The sequence below is a fragment of the Lutra lutra genome, chromosome 3, assembly GCF_902655055.1.
Source record: "Lutra lutra chromosome 3, mLutLut1.2, whole genome shotgun sequence".
Classification (NCBI taxonomy): domain Eukaryota; kingdom Metazoa; phylum Chordata; class Mammalia; order Carnivora; family Mustelidae; genus Lutra; species Lutra lutra.
The window spans coordinates 129,604,388-129,620,300 of record NC_062280.1 but is presented as its reverse complement, the minus strand read 5'-3'; the positions used below and the strand labels follow the sequence as shown (position 1 = coordinate 129,620,300).

Here is a 15,913-nt window from a genome sequence, read left to right as displayed (position 1 = left end):
ATAAGACTGAAGCAAAAATATCTAAAGTTCCTTTCAGTGAATGCAAAAGAAGAGTAAGGGTAAGAGTAATAGGAATAATCATTTTTAATTGAACTGAAAAGAGATAAAGACAGGCATCTGCCATTTTCATGATGAATGTGCTTAAAAATCCAGTATGTGACAAGTTCAGGGTCACAAATAAAATCAAACCACTTCTCAAATCCCTACATGGCCATATTTATTAAGAACTAATTTTCCTCCTGGGACTTTACCAGGTAAAGGTGGAATTAGAAAGAAAATAAGATTTGTAAAGAGTCTGGTAACTGCAGAAGGCAGTCTTCCCACAATCGGTACCTCTTATAACCAGCAGATGGTGCCCTCCATAAAGACAACTCTTCCAGTCCATAGTCCTTACAGAGTATAAGAAGTTAGGCTTATTCTTAGGTCAGGAACAATTAAAAAGCTATTGTGAGTATTTTCTAAGAAAATAAAAGACAAATAAATTTTGTCAATTTTCCCTAAGTATATAACTTTAAGGCCACGTTTACATATTTTCCAACTATTCAAACAAAAAGCTGCTTTTTTCCATATACAATATTACCACTAAGCCACCATGCAACTTGAATTAATCTTTTTTTAAATTCAAATTAAGTCTATTTAATAATTATCCCTATGAGTTCTGGTAAAACAAAGTAATTTTAAATGGTTTAGGAAGTCCTTTCAGAAAGTAACTCCTTCCGTTCATATATTTGGCAATGTTTATTTACAAAAGGTTAAATGTATTTCTTGCCTACATTCTTTTTAAGGACCATCACTCTTACAGAAGGGAATAAAGTTAAACAACTGGTTCAAACAGAAAAAAGAGCCCCAGTCCCTAAAACATCTCAAGTAGTACCTGTATCTAACAGTATAGAAAGTATAGTTAAATCTCTTTAAAATAGTATTTTTATGGGGCTCAGTGGGTTAAAGCCTCTGCCTTCCGCTCAGGTCATGATCCCAGGGTTCTGGGATTGAGCCCCGAATCGGGCTCTCTGCTCAGCAGGGAGCCTGCTTCCTCCACTCTCTCTCTGCCTGCTTCTCTGTGATCTCCGTCTGTCAAATAAATAAATAAATAAATAGATAGATAGATAGATAGTATTTTTATATTAATAATGATAGTATCTCTCATTTACTGAATGACTGGTATTTCTCTAGTCAGTCATCAGCTCAATGTCCTATTCAGTGGGAGAATAAAATTACATATTCTTCTATGCACATCAAACCTCATCAACACATTCTTACACAACTCCCCCCTCAAAAAAACTTGCCTCCATTTCACTGAGAAAATAGAAGCTCTAACAAACAGGAACTTCCCTCAGTTTCCCATCACTATTCTACTGGCTCACCTACTGCATTTATACCCATTCTCTCATTCCTTCCTGTTATTAGAAAGTATGTTAACCTTATATCAAAAACAAATCCCTTCACAGGTACACAAAACCCCATCCTCTATAGGTTTATCAAAGACTGACTTCACTAGTTGTCTCCTCTTTCCTCTGCATAAGCATCCTCAGTGTCTACTAGATGCCTTCTCTCAGCACACAATACATTCTTGTTCTTGAGTGGAAGGAATACTATAGCTACCTGCTTAAACTACAAATACCCCTCCAGCTACTACCATCTTCTCTCTCAAATTACCTTCACAGCCAAGCTTTGCAAAAAGTATACTTTCTACCTTCACATCTTCAGTTCCCAACTACGTTTCATACTAACAATCTTATTTCCAACACCACCATCACCAGCAATAATGCTTTTGCTGTAATCATTGCAGTGGACTTCAAAAACAGCAACAGATGATTCCCTTCTCTGCATCTACAAACCTGCAATGTGACTCTGTTGCTCCTCCAATCAAGAAGAGTGTTCTTCCAGTCCTTGAATCTGAAACGATCTTATGACTTGATCTAATGGGATCTTTGGCAAGCTCAGCATTTCTGCCTTTGAGGTTACTGACTTGCTCTTGGAACTCTACTAAAGTGCACAAGCCCAGAAGTTATCCCACTGGAAAATGAGAGGTCCCAGTTATTCTAGCCATGAGCATCAGGAACAAGCCAGCCCCACCCAAACCAGGAGGTGACCACAGACGTATACCTGCAGATGCATGAGGAAGCCCAGGTGGGAGATCACTAAGGCTGACTCAGATGAGTAAAACTGCCCAGCTACCACCCAGCTAAGCCAAACTCAACTGTCAACCTGCAGAATCAGGAGCCAAATAAATGGTGGTTGTTTTAAGCTATTATTTTTAGGGTGATTGATTATGCAATGAAAGTCATCACTGACTTGTCGAATCAAATGAACACTTTTCTAATCCTTACTTAATTTCTCAGCAGTATGAAATAGTTGATCAAACCTTCCTTCTTGAATCATTCTTCTCCTTCGGTTTCTACTCTATCTTACCTCTTCCTTATTTTCCTCCTACCTTACTGATCACTCTTGTCTTTGTTGTTTCATTTTCTACACAGGCTCTAAATATTAGTAATTCATCAAAACTCAATTCCGACCCCTTTACTGATGTTTTCTAAAGGAGGCTCCATACCTAGCATGGAGTCCAAAGCAGGGCTTGAACTCACACCCTGACATCAAGACCTGAGCTGAGATAGTCAAATGCTTCACCTACTGAGCCACCCAGGCAACCCTATTCACTTTTTAACCTATATTTTTTCTCCAGACTTTTGCCATAAGCTTTTTTAAACCTAAAGACTCCAAAATAAAACATATACCCTACACTAACTGATCTCTTATGAACGCTGGTCCACATATACAACTAGTTAACATTTCCACTTGGTTTATTCACAAAGGCATGTTGAACTTAAAATTCCCCTAAACAAACTTATCTCCCTACTTCGTCCCCCTCCAAAATAACCTTCCTTCTTCTATATTCTCTCTGTATATAGTGCCTTAGAGTACCCAACTTGTTCCTCCCAGAAAACTGGGAGTGGCCCTTTCAACATTTAAAATCAACCAAGTCCTGTAAATGCTACCTGCTAAATATAAATGAAATACACCTTCTTTTGGCCATCATTTCACCACAACTGAATCTAAGCCACCTCCAATTCATTCTTCAAACAGCAGGTAGGATGATCATGGTACATTAATGATCTAATGCACCAAGGTACACTAACCTTCTTAAATAGGTTCCCAATGCCCTTTGAATAAGTTCTAAATATACTAATCTGACCACTTTAATCACTATACTCCTGTCACAACTCTATTTCTTAAAGGGACCAAGCCAAGATCCTTCTCAGTGTGTACTACTCTTTCTGCTTCAAAAACTTTTTCCTCCTGTCGTTCCTTCTCTGATTTTTCAAGTCTCATATGTCAATCCTGTACGCCTTCCTGAGTCTGCCCAAACTAAATTAAATCTCTATTACATGCTTTCAACACCACCCCTGTACTTTACCTACAAAGAATTTATAATAATTATAGGTGTTTATCCTCTAATGTCTGTAACCCCTTCTGAAATTTTATAAACTATATGGGAACAAGAACCCAATTTTGTTCACTGTATACCTAAATGCATAATACAATGATGGGCAAAAAAGCAAGAGCTCAACAAATATTCTTAATTATAAGAGGAAGTACCTAATAATGCCCATTTTATAAATGAGGAAACTGAGGATCAAAGAGATTAACTATGCTGAAGTTATCCAACAACTATACTGAAACTAATCTATACCTGATTCCCAAACCCTAACCTGATGGTTCCCAATTTTTGGAGCTCAGGTGAATCTCCTAATACTCAGGCCCAAATGCCTGCACTTAAAAAAGGTTCCATGAGGATTTTTATATGCAAAGTTAAGTAACAATGCATCTTAACGGCCAAAAAGTTAACCCAAATATCTACTAATTGATGAATGGATAAACAAAATGTGGTATATCCATATAATGGAAAACTAATTAGAAATAAAAAGGAACAAAGTACTGATATATGATACAACACTGATGAACCTCAAAAACATTCTCCAAATAAGAAAAGCCAGACACTGGGGGTGCCTGGGTGGCTCAGTGGGTTAAAGCCTCTGACTTCAGCTCAGGTCATGATCCCAGGGTCCTGGGATCGAGCCCCGCATCGGGCTCTCTGCTCAGCAAGGAGTCTGCTTCCCCCCCTCTCTCTGCCTGCCTCTCTGCCTACTTGTGATCTCTGTCAAATAAATAAATAAAATCCTTAAAAAAAAAAAAAAAAAAAAAAGCCAGACACCAACCAAATGTTTATAGCAGCAATGTCCACAATAGCCAAACTATGGAAAGAACCCAGATGTCCATCAACAGATGAATGGATAAAGAAGATGTGGTATATATATACAATGGAATACTATGCAGCCATCAAAAGAAATGAAATCTTGCCATTTGCGACTGCGTGGATGGAACTAGAGGGTATTATGCTTAGCGAAATAAGTCAATCAGAAAAACACAATTATCATATGATCTCCCTGATATGAGGAAGTTGAGAGGCAACGTGAGGGATTTGGCGGGTAGGAAAAGAATAAATGAAACAAGATGGGATCGGGAGGGAGACAAACCATGAGACTCAATCTCACGAAACAAACTGAGGGCTGCCGGGCAGGGAGGGGAATAGGGAGAGGGTGGTGGGGTTATATACATTGGGGAAGGTATGTCCTATGAAGTGTGTAAACCTGGTGATTCACAGACCTGTATCCCTGGGGCTAATAATACATATGTTAATAAAAAAATAAAAAATTAAATCTAAAAAAATGTATAAATAAATAAATAAGCCAGACACAAAAAACTACATATTGCACAGATTACATTTACCATGAAACATCCATAAAAATCAAATAGATGAGTTGTCATCTGGGATTGGGGTTGAGAAAGTTGTCACCATAAATGGACACCATAATCTTTGGAGAACAATGGTTATATACACTAACCTTACTAAAATTCATTGACTTATACACATAAAATAAGTGTTTTAAAGAAAACACAAAAGAGAACAATCCATTCTGTCAGATGTTAGAGAAGGTTGTCAGCAGCATATCACAGAGTTGCAATTTAAGCTGTGGAAGACAGTAAAATGGCTACATGTGGATTCTAGGATTCAAGGTAACTGTGAAGCAGAGTGAGCAATGGAAAAAAAAAAAAGCACAGAAGGGGCGCCTGGGTGGCTCAGTGGGTTAAAGCCTCTGCCTTCAGCTCAGGTCATGATCTCAGGGTCCTGGGATCGAACCCCACATAAGACTCTCTGCTCAGCAGGGAGCCTGCTTCCTCCTCTCTCTCTGCCTGCCTCTCTGCCTACTTGTGATCTCTGTCTGTCAAGTAAATAAACTTAAAAAGGGGGGGGGGCACCTGGGTGGCTCAGTGGGTTAAAGCCTCTGCTTTCAGCTCAGGTCATGATCAGGGGATCCTGGGATCGAGCCCTGCATTGGGCTCTCTGCTCAGCGGGAAGCCTGCTTCCTCCCTCCCCCTCCGCCTGCCTCTCTGCCTACTTGTGATCTCTGTCTGTCAAATAAATAAATAAAATCTTTAAAAAAAAAAAAGGCACAGAAATATGCTAGGTCTGAAAAACCTAACAAACAAGTAAGAACAGGTATCTGTTTTATGTGCCTTTCTAGAAAAATCTCACATTCTGCAAAATCACACTTTTCAAAAAAATGGATAAAACAGAACATTAACAAAACAACAGCAATCCAAATAATGTACAAGCATAGTCTCCACGGGCATTTGTTCCCAGTGTCATAAGCAAACTTATTAGAGTTCAGGTTTTCTCAAGATGTAGGCCCTTGAAGGTAATACTCTACTACTAAGAGAAAAAAAATTCAGCAAAATTAAAAACAGCTTTCAATTTTTTGTTAAACGTGGGGAAAACAGCCTCACAGATATTCCATCTGCAACTGAAGCTGAACTAAACAACTAAACAGGGAAACAGATTTAGGGATTCTTGACATTATTAAATATTCCACTTTAAAAAAAAAAGGCAGTTTTGAATCAAGATTTTCAGCCTTTTTTCTTTTTTCTTTTTCTTTTTTTTGCATCAACAGATCAGTTTAGACGACCACTTTATTTTTTTTTTTTTTAAGATTTTATTTATTCATTTATGTGACAGAGAGATCACAAGCAGGCAGAGAGGCAGGCAGAGAGAGGGGCAAACATGGGGCTCAATCCCAGGACCCTGAGATCATGACCTGAACTGAAGGCAGAGGCTCAACCCACTAAGCCACCCAGGCACCCCTTGATGACCACTTTAAAATGTTATAGAACATATTTTTCTTCATAACACAATAAATCTAAACAATCTTTTTTGTCAAACACCTAGATACAATATAACGTCAAATATAATATGGTCCCACATTTTAAGGTTTTTTAAACTTCTACTGAGATATAATTGACACATAACATTATATCAGTTTTAGGGGTATAATATAATGATTCAGTATATTTATATATTGTGAAATGATGACCAAAATAAGTCTAGTTAACAAGTCACAAATTTTCTTTTCTTGTGAAGAGAACTTTAATATTTTTAAGTTTACAATACTGTAACTACAAAACCTTTACCTAAGGTGAAGTTGTTAATTAAATGTTGGTCACTATAAGTACTATATTACTTTTAATTAGGTAGAATTAATAACTGCACTTTATTTTGCATACAGTATGGTACGGTCCTTAGATTATCAATACAGATAGTACATTTATGTCCATTTTACTGTAGTCTTAAAGAAGTATAATATTATGCAAGATATACTAGATTTTTAAAGTATAGGTCTCAAAAAAATAAAAGTACAGATCTCTCCGAGTTTGCACTATTTAAGGTACTTACACCATGCACCTTATAAATGAATACAGCAGCCCTCTGTAAACAATTTTCTTCTCAATTCCCTGAGTGAGGGAAGCTAAGGTTAGGGGAAGTAACAGAGATCCCGTGAGATAAATGACCATGTCTGATATGGTCTAAGAAAGGGTCAGGGTATTTTCCAATCATTGGGTAGAGCTTTCTTACTGCTGTCTTAACCTTTTTTCTCGCACTAAAGCATAGTTCTCTCCTGTTTTCCATTATACTAACTGCTCTTACCACAACAACACTTTTTTAGAAATTTAAGTTATGTGTCTTGTAGATGGAAATACAATTACTAACTGGGAGGAAAATGATTGGAAGATAAATCTGGATACCAAGTCCATCAAAAAGTTTAACTTGATAAAATTCTCAGTAAATTTCCTTACAATAGGAAAAAATAGCAAAACCAAAATAGTACATAAATATTTGAAGATATTCCTTAATATAAAAATTTTGAAGGTGTTCACAAGTATTTAATCTAGTCTCATTAATGTTACTTTTTTCAGTTATTCTCAATTGCACTATGTCCAATAATTTCTTTACCTGTTAGGAATACTTTGCACCTGCATCACCTTGACTAGAAAACTGCTGCTCATTCCATGAGAGAATTACAAAGACCTTTTTTTTTATGTTTTTAACAGATAATTGCCAATATCTACCTTATATTCTTCCTGGCCAAAATCAACCCAATTTTGTTCTTTGGCACTGCTGCCCAAACATGAATGCCTGTTTTCGTTTTCTGGAACAGATTTATTGGGATATAATTCATATACCAAACAATTTATTCTTAAAGTATATGAGTTAACAGCTTTTGGTACACATTAATTTTTTATTGTAGTAAGATGTATGTAAAATGAAATTTGCCATTTTTAATGTACAACTCAGTGGCACTGTTTATATTCACAAACTTGTACAACCATCACCACTATCTATTTCTGAAACTTTTCATCACCACGAACAGAAACCCTATAACCATTAAGAAATAACCCCCATTCTCTACTCTCCCTGGCCCCTGATAATCTCTAATCTACTTTCTGTCTCTATCAATTTGCCTGTTCTAAGTATCTCATATAAATGTAATCATATAATATTTGTCCTTTTATGTCTGGCTTATTTCACTAAAATTACTTCCAAGATCCATCCATGTTGTATCAAGTATGAAAACTTCATTCTTTTTTATGATGGATAACATTCCATTGTACATATACACCATATTTGTTTATTCATTTATCTGTTGATAGATTGTTTCCACTTAGGTTGTTTCTACTTGTAGCTATTATAAATACTGGTATAAATATTGGGATACAAATATCTCTTCAAAACCCCTCCCACCTTCAATTCTCTTTGGTATATACTTAGGATTTTATGGATTCTTTGTGGAGAAATGTCTATTCAAGTCCTCTGCCTTAAGTTAGGTTATTTGTCCTTGTGCTGTTTAGTTGCAGGCATCCTTTATATATTCTGGATATTAAATCCTTATCTGATGTATGATTTACAAATATTTCCTCCCATTCTGTACATTGTTTTTTCCCTTTCTTAACAATGTCTTTTAATGCACAAGTTTTTAATTTTTATGAAGCCAAATGTATCCATTTTCTTTTATTGCTCTTGCTGATGGTATTATAGCTAAGAATTTATTGCCAAATCCAAGGTCATGAAATTTTACCGCTATGTTTTCTTCTAAGACTTTATGGCTTTAACTCTTTAGGTTCTTGATCCAAATTTTGATCCAAAATTAGCTCAAAACTAATTTTTATATACTGTTTGAGATATAGGGCCAAGCTTCACTCTTTCGCATTTATTAAATCCAGTTCTTTCCAGCATCTTTGTTGAAAACTATTCTTTTCCTATTTATCTTTAATAAAGATGTCCTGGTTTCTCCTCTAGAAATTTTGATTCAGTAGATTTGGGGAGGGACTTCAGATACCACATTTTAAGGATGTCTCAGATATTTCCCATAGTCAAACAAGTTTGAAGAACAGTAAAGAATACAACTTCAAGTACCTGATTCACATTCTAGAGTCAAAATAGTCAAAAACTATTTCTTTTTAATCCTTGTTTAGCCCTCAGATACACTCAACTTATGCTACATCCAGGTGAGGACTTAGGTAAGAGGCCTTAATTTTCACAAAAGGTTGTTAACCTTACCATCTGCACATTTGATCCCTAAAACATAAGGCTTTACCAAAATAAAAACAAACTTGCCACACTACAGACTCATGCCATTCACTCTTTTAACAATATGTGAGCATCTATTATATCCCTGCACTTTTGATCCATGGGGGATACAGCAGTAAAGATTCTTGCTCTTGTAGAACTTAAAGCTGGTGGGAAACAGACAACAAATAAGTAAGTATGTGTGTTAGGTAATGTGAAAGGTTAAGAAAATTCAGGAAATGGGGAAGGGAGCTGTTTAAGATTGCAAAGACATTTCAATGAAGTTGACATTTGAGCAGAAACCTGAAAAGGGATAAGAAAGTGAATTATACAAAATTATACAAATACCAACAGCAGGCTATTTAAGACAGAGGTGCCTGGGTGTTGTCTCAGTAAGTTAAGTGTCTGCCTTCAGCTCAGGTCGTGATCCCAGGGTCCTGGGATCAAGTCCCACTTCAGGCTCCCTGCTTCAAGGGGAGTCTGCTTCTCCCTCTGCCTCTCTCTTCCTCTCATGAAAAATAAATAAAAATCTTAAAAAAAAAAAAGAATATTCAAGACAGAGTGAGGCCCAAAGATTACAAGCTTAAACAATATACTACTCAACTGTTGGCAATGAAGCCCAGTTAGATTTCAAGGATTATGAAGGATTCTTGAGAGGAATCCAAATGATCTCTTCCTCTAGATCAGGGATTCTCAACCTAAAGACCACTGGTTGATGTTTTTGCTCAGAATCCTTTATTATGGGGGAACAGATGAGTGTTCCTGTGCATTCCAAGATAGCAGCATCCCTGGGTACCCCCCAACACACACACACCACAATCACCCTTAGTTTTAGACAAAATCAAGAATGTCTCCAGATAGTACCAAATTCCCCCCACAGGTCAAAATGCACTCGAGATTGAGAACACCACTGCAGATCAGTCCTTAAACTGAAGATCCATGTAGGAAACCCATAAAAATGGGCTTTAATAGGTCATATAGTCCTCTAAAGGAGTACATAAAGTTTGCATGTGCATGAAAATGTGCTTTTTTCTAGAGAGAAGGTGCATTGCTTAAAATATCTAGAAGGCTAATGACAAAAAAAAAAAAAAAAAAACTAGGGATGCTTTACTATTTCAACTGGGTTACCAAGAAGATTGTACAATTGAGTAAATTTCTAGAAACAGACACTCTTGTAAGACTGAATCCAGAAAAAATACAAAATCTGAACAAAAACAACAACAAAATTGGGGGGGGGGGACTTTTATTTATTTATTTACTTATTCATTCATTTATTTATATTTAAGTAGGTTAAACAACATCTGAAAGCTCCAGGTTTGAGCCTCATTTGTCCTAACAGCCACATATTTAATATCAATGGGCTACACTATAGTCTCCTTTTTTTTTTATCACAAATCCCATCAAAAGCCTATATTTACTGAAAGATGTTCTTGAAAAATCATCACCAACTGTCATTTTATTATCATCCTTATTTAACAAATGAAGAAACCAAGGTCAAGATAAGTTGACTGATTTACCCAGGATCACAAAGCTCTTGACTGGCAGAACTGGAAGTACACCCTAGTTATTTACATGGTTATATGATAGGAGACAGCCACAGGAACATACCTAATTTCTTGGTTTTACTTATTTCAGAAGCAAAATAGGGAACATTATAATTATAGTGCATAACCAATAAATCACTAACAAACTATCCTCAAAGAGCATAAGGTGAATAAATCAAACAGATATATCAACTGTAAGATTAACATTACCTATGACTGAAAAACCTAAAACTTGATTAGGAGAAGTGGAGCTTTTTCTGACACCTGAGTCCTCAGTGAACCCTCAGCAGGTCAGTAATAGAAAGGATAACCCTGCAACATACCTAGAATAAACACAGAAGTGAGTTTTATTTACTTTTTTTAAGCCCTCAGCGCAAGCCAAAGTACAATTCAAGGTATTTAAAATATGATTCAATAAAGACAATTCTACAGGAATGGGGAGCCAACACAAGCATCCAAAAAGTTAGTGATCTGAATGTGCACTTTAATCTAGGAAAAAAAAAAAAACTAATTACATAAAGCAATGATTCTTGAAACTTTTATTTTAATCATGAAACTCATTCTTGTAACCAAGATCTTATAACCATGTCCAATATAGTGAACAGATTAAAAGAGCTACTCTTGCTGAACTAGGTGATCAGTACCCCAATGACCACAACTCTTCCTGTCAAGGAAATCCCCAAGGAACAACATGAAAACCAGCGATCTGTCAGTGTTTTTGGAAATGTGAGTTATTACCGACTTTCTAAGAATTATATATATATATATTCATAATATCTATTAAATTTTAATGATCCATTCCCTTAAACCCAGTAATCCTTCTCTTCCCACCCTATCTCACAGAAACAAAAATGTCAATATAAACTGTACAAAAGAGTTCATCTTAGCACTATTGAGAGTGGAAGAAAAAAGTGTAGAAAAAACCTGACATCTACAAGGAAACAGCTAAATGAGTGTGGTAAATCTTCCCGTGGAATATTGTGCAGCTATTACAATAAACAAGTTCCATCAGCTCATCTACACCAATGCTGAGGAGAAAAGCATTACTGTCCAGTGTGTGTGTGTGCACTGGACTTCTTCATAAAACAAGTACCCCCACAACACACACCAAAAATAAAAGCCCTTCTACTGAAATGGAGAAATACATACAGAAATTAATGGGAGATAGAGAACTCAAAATTATTTCCACTGTTAAGTATGTAAAAATGAAATATAAACACGATTTGAACCTGGGATGGAAAACATTCCTTCTATAGATCTGTTATTCCAAAGTATCTATAATAAAGTATTTTTAAAAGCAATCCTTAAGTAACAAAAACAAGCCAATAATCTACAATTATTATGGATTGCTATCCTTTTGAGCTTTGCTTTTCTTCATTAATACTTTTTTCTTAAAACTGAATTTTTAAATGAAGACGAGGTGAAAGATATTCAAGGTTGTACACCATGACAGGAGCCAAGAGTACAAATATTTTGAACTGTAGAAGACACGTCTGCCTTTAATAAAAGTAAAATCATAATATCTCTCTAACCAGTTCTCTTTCTTCTTTCTTTTCATCATCTTTCACTGGAAGATCCTAAAATATACAGAAGAATTCAATTACATGACCCAATGAGCTCTGAACCGTCATCTCCATCCTCATCCCATTAGAGCTCTTCAAGGTCTGAAACATTACAATTTTATTATCTTATTGTATCATATACTTAGTTATCTGCAATTCTTACTATTCAGCTCTCCAACATTGGTTGAGCTATTATTCACAAATCCACTGAAACAATTACTCAATTAACCACTTGAAAATTATTTTTTGATCTCTTTTATATATTTTCCCAGGAAAAAAAAGTAACAGAAAGAACATCAATACAGAAAGCGGTTTTGTTATCTTTCATTTTGAAAGAAACTATTTCTTTTTAATCCCTAGCAAACCTAAGTTTTCTTCTCCAAAAAGGGCATAAAAAGTCACAGAAAATGAAGTACTTAAAAAAAAAAACAAATGGCCATAAGAAGTAAACTTTAGAATACAGACCGTCTTTTGAGATCCAAATAGACAGCTCAATGGGTCAGCTTAATACAAACACCTATAGCTAATCCTACAGAAATGGATTCATTTTCTCTTTTATAAAATGTAGACAGTAAAGATTTGCTTATTAACTGCTGTAAAAACTGTAAACCCCTACACCTGAAATTACCAAATGGTACTCTAAGTCATCTGAAAACACCCAAGACACCACAGCAAATTTACAGGCATTATGGGCTATTTTTTAATTATCAAGGAAACATAACAATTCTCAAGATCTGTCAGACATCAACTGAACTACTAGCTCAAGGTAATTCCATTTCATCATAAGACCATTCTACCTTCCTTTGGAAGGTACCACATCTTTGAGAAAATGGGTTTGGGGCAGTTGATGTGATAAAAAGTACTGCATGGAAATCAGTGGGAAATAAGAACTAAGGTGGCAGTGTCCAATCTAAGACTTGAGGACTTGTCTATGACCAACAAGCAAACATAACCCATTAGTAAGTAACTATTCTTATTTAAGAAAAAAAAATATTTTTTTCTTTCAGCATATGTGTAATTCCTAGGCCATAAATACTTAAGTTGTCTGTACATAACTTAAATAGGACTATTAAGTATTATTTTTTGGCTCTATGAAAAAATGGAATGAAACACTAAGGGCACCATAAGCCAAGCACTTTTAGGAACCTCTCATCATATATTTACAAGTGATTCTCACAGATATTTGCAAGTTGCAGTAGGGTATATCATCTCTACCCTATCTTCATTGGTAACGGAGCAAAGAAAATAAAAAACTGCAAAGACTGAAAACATAAAAAATGAAAATTATACGGTGTTTACCATCACATTTAATTCTAGAAAAGCAGGAAACAAAACTAAAGGTTGAATACCAATAATTAAAAAATACCCAAATGTTGCCTATATTCTATTTGTTTATTTAAAGACAAGGACTATTTCAGTCTCAAAGCCTTAGTTACTAACAATCTTTATCAAACACTGTTAAGCAGTTGAGACCTTTTTTCAAAATCCCCCACCAAATTCTAAGTTACAAAATATCTAAAAGGCAGAAGTCTCTGTAGTTGAGGAGAAGCCTAGGACCACACTCTGGCCTTCCTCCTCCACATGGGTAACAGTATTCACCGGAACCCAGAGGCTTCAACAAATAGTTTAGGGCAGCTGAAGGCAAAGGGGCAAAAGTGCCCCAGCCTTTCAATTAAAACAGCTCAACACCACAGAAGATCTCCTTTGAAAAACAAATTCTCCGGGGAGGCACAAGTTACAATTGACAGCCTAAGGCCAGGACAATACTCTTAATTTTTTTTTTTAATAGCAGTACAACCCAATACATAAATATACTAACAAAGAAGAAGTCTCATTAAATAACCTTTTTGTGTGTAATTCATGAGATTTTTCTATTCCAATTGAAATCCAGTTTACAAAAAAAACTCTGGTGTTGGAAATTACCCCAATGACTTCTCAAATTATCAGATTTTTTTTTTTTTTCAGTGTGAACAGGAGGAGCAAGGAGAGAACAAAAAGTCCTTCTTTGGTAATAAAGGAACAAACAAAAGGGAGAAAAGAAAAACCTTAATATTTCCACCTCATTATGCATACCAAAAACCAAGCAAAAACAACAGAAAAAGGGTGGAGAAAAAGGAGGGAAACAGTAAGGAAAGAGTGACTATGCATAAGTTAGAGCTCAATGTAAAAAATAAAACCACCAAAATCTTTCTCTAGTTAAGAAAAAACTTTCTACCTGAAACAAAAGAATAAACCTTTGACTCTTTTTCAACACCACTGATTTTAGAGCAGTGACCACGTTATAACATTTACCTCCCTTCTTCCCCAAATCCATTAAGATGGCCAAGGAAAAAGAAACAGCATTAGAAATCAGAAGGTTACTGACAATGCTGAGAGTTGACAGAAGGAAAACCAAAACTGCAGAAGCCATCCCAACACAGAAGAAATGGGGTGGAATGGACTGAAGACAATAAAATGGAACTTCCTTAGCCTTGGCCCACCATAATTCACAAACAAGCAAACAGAATCTTCCAATAACATTACTCTTATCTCTACAGAAACTTATTTTCCTAATTCCTATTAATATTCTCAGCTCAGATAACACAGCACATAGGATTCTGAAACTCCACCAGAAATCAAAACAGAACTAAGACAGACCAAGAGCTTTCATAAGAGTTTTCTTGACTTGGGGTAGACTGCAAGATAAATCATTTGGGATTTTGTGACCCAAATGCTCTCTCAGCCATTTGTCTTGTTCCAGCGAGACATAAGACTTGCCAGTATGCTCCCAGCCCACATACCCTAAAAATAATCCTACATTTTTAAAGCCTGTCTCAGTTCATTTACCATACCAGAGAAAACCCACAGAGAGAAAGGATTAGAGCCACCCATTCCTTAGCAGAACTCATCTAGAGAAAATAATCCTAATTGGTACAACTGCTAAAGCAGCCCACACCCACTATCAATAATGACTAATTTAGATCCCACTTACAACTGCATAAGGATAAATCATTAAGTACATAAACATGGTCCAAAAGAGTGCACAAAGTGAAAATCAGAGCAAACAGGCCAAGTGAAATAAAAATACAGAAGGCACAAAAGAAATTTTAAAGAATTTTCCAATTAATACTCTGAATGAATTGTGGAGAAACTTATATACATAATAAAAGTAGACTACTTGAAAAGTAGCAATGATAAAAGAAGAAAATTCTGGAGACTTGAAACCACAATAGTCCCAACCTTCCAGAAAGGGTGAGGGGAGAGGTTAACTAAATATCAACAGAAGTCGGTGCTTGGATGGTTCAGTCAGTTAAGCGTCTTCTTCCAGTTCAGGCCATGATCACAGGGTCCTGGGACTGAGCAGGGATTCTGCTTCTCCCTCACCGCCTCCCAACCACTGTGTGTGTGCTTACTCTCTCTAGCAAAAATAAATAAAATCTTAAAAAAAAATTTTAAGTAAATATCAACCCAAGTAGTGAGGAGCCTAACAAATACAACTTAAAAAAATGGTATCAATATTCAGTATAAACAGACTATGTATTATAAAGAGCCCAAAAGATCCAGCAGAAAACTATTATCATGTTGCTGAATTCATAAAAAGGAAAATCTGTAAGATTTCTACATCTCACCTTCACTTCCACACAAAAGTCCATATCACCTCTGTGCCAGTTACAAGGATGAAAGCTAAACCTAAGAGTCATCCTTTAAACATATAAACTCTAGAAAGTTCCCAAGATAAAACAAGTCCTATTTCTTAGCAGATGGAAAAGCAAATCCTCTGAATTTTAAAAAAAAAAAAAAAAAAAGGGGGGCACCTGGGTGGCTCAGTGGGTTAAGCCGCTGCCTTCGGCTCAGGTCATGATCTC

The 15,913-nt window shown here is 35.9% G+C and overlaps 1 protein-coding gene across 6 annotated transcripts in view; it reads right to left on the bottom strand.

The window, feature by feature from the left end:
* Nucleotides 1-15,913, bottom strand: part of PDS5B (PDS5 cohesin associated factor B) — a 195,502-nt gene that overhangs the window by 135,370 nt on the left and 44,219 nt on the right. The window contains exon 1 of one of the 6 annotated variants that reach the window (XM_047723118.1): nucleotides 875-994. The exons of the other annotated variants lie outside the window; for them this stretch is intronic. The gene's annotated coding sequence lies outside the window, so the exon portion shown is untranslated. Of the gene's footprint in view, nucleotides 1-874; nucleotides 995-15,913 lie in introns of those variants that run through there. 6 annotated transcript variants of the gene reach the window in all.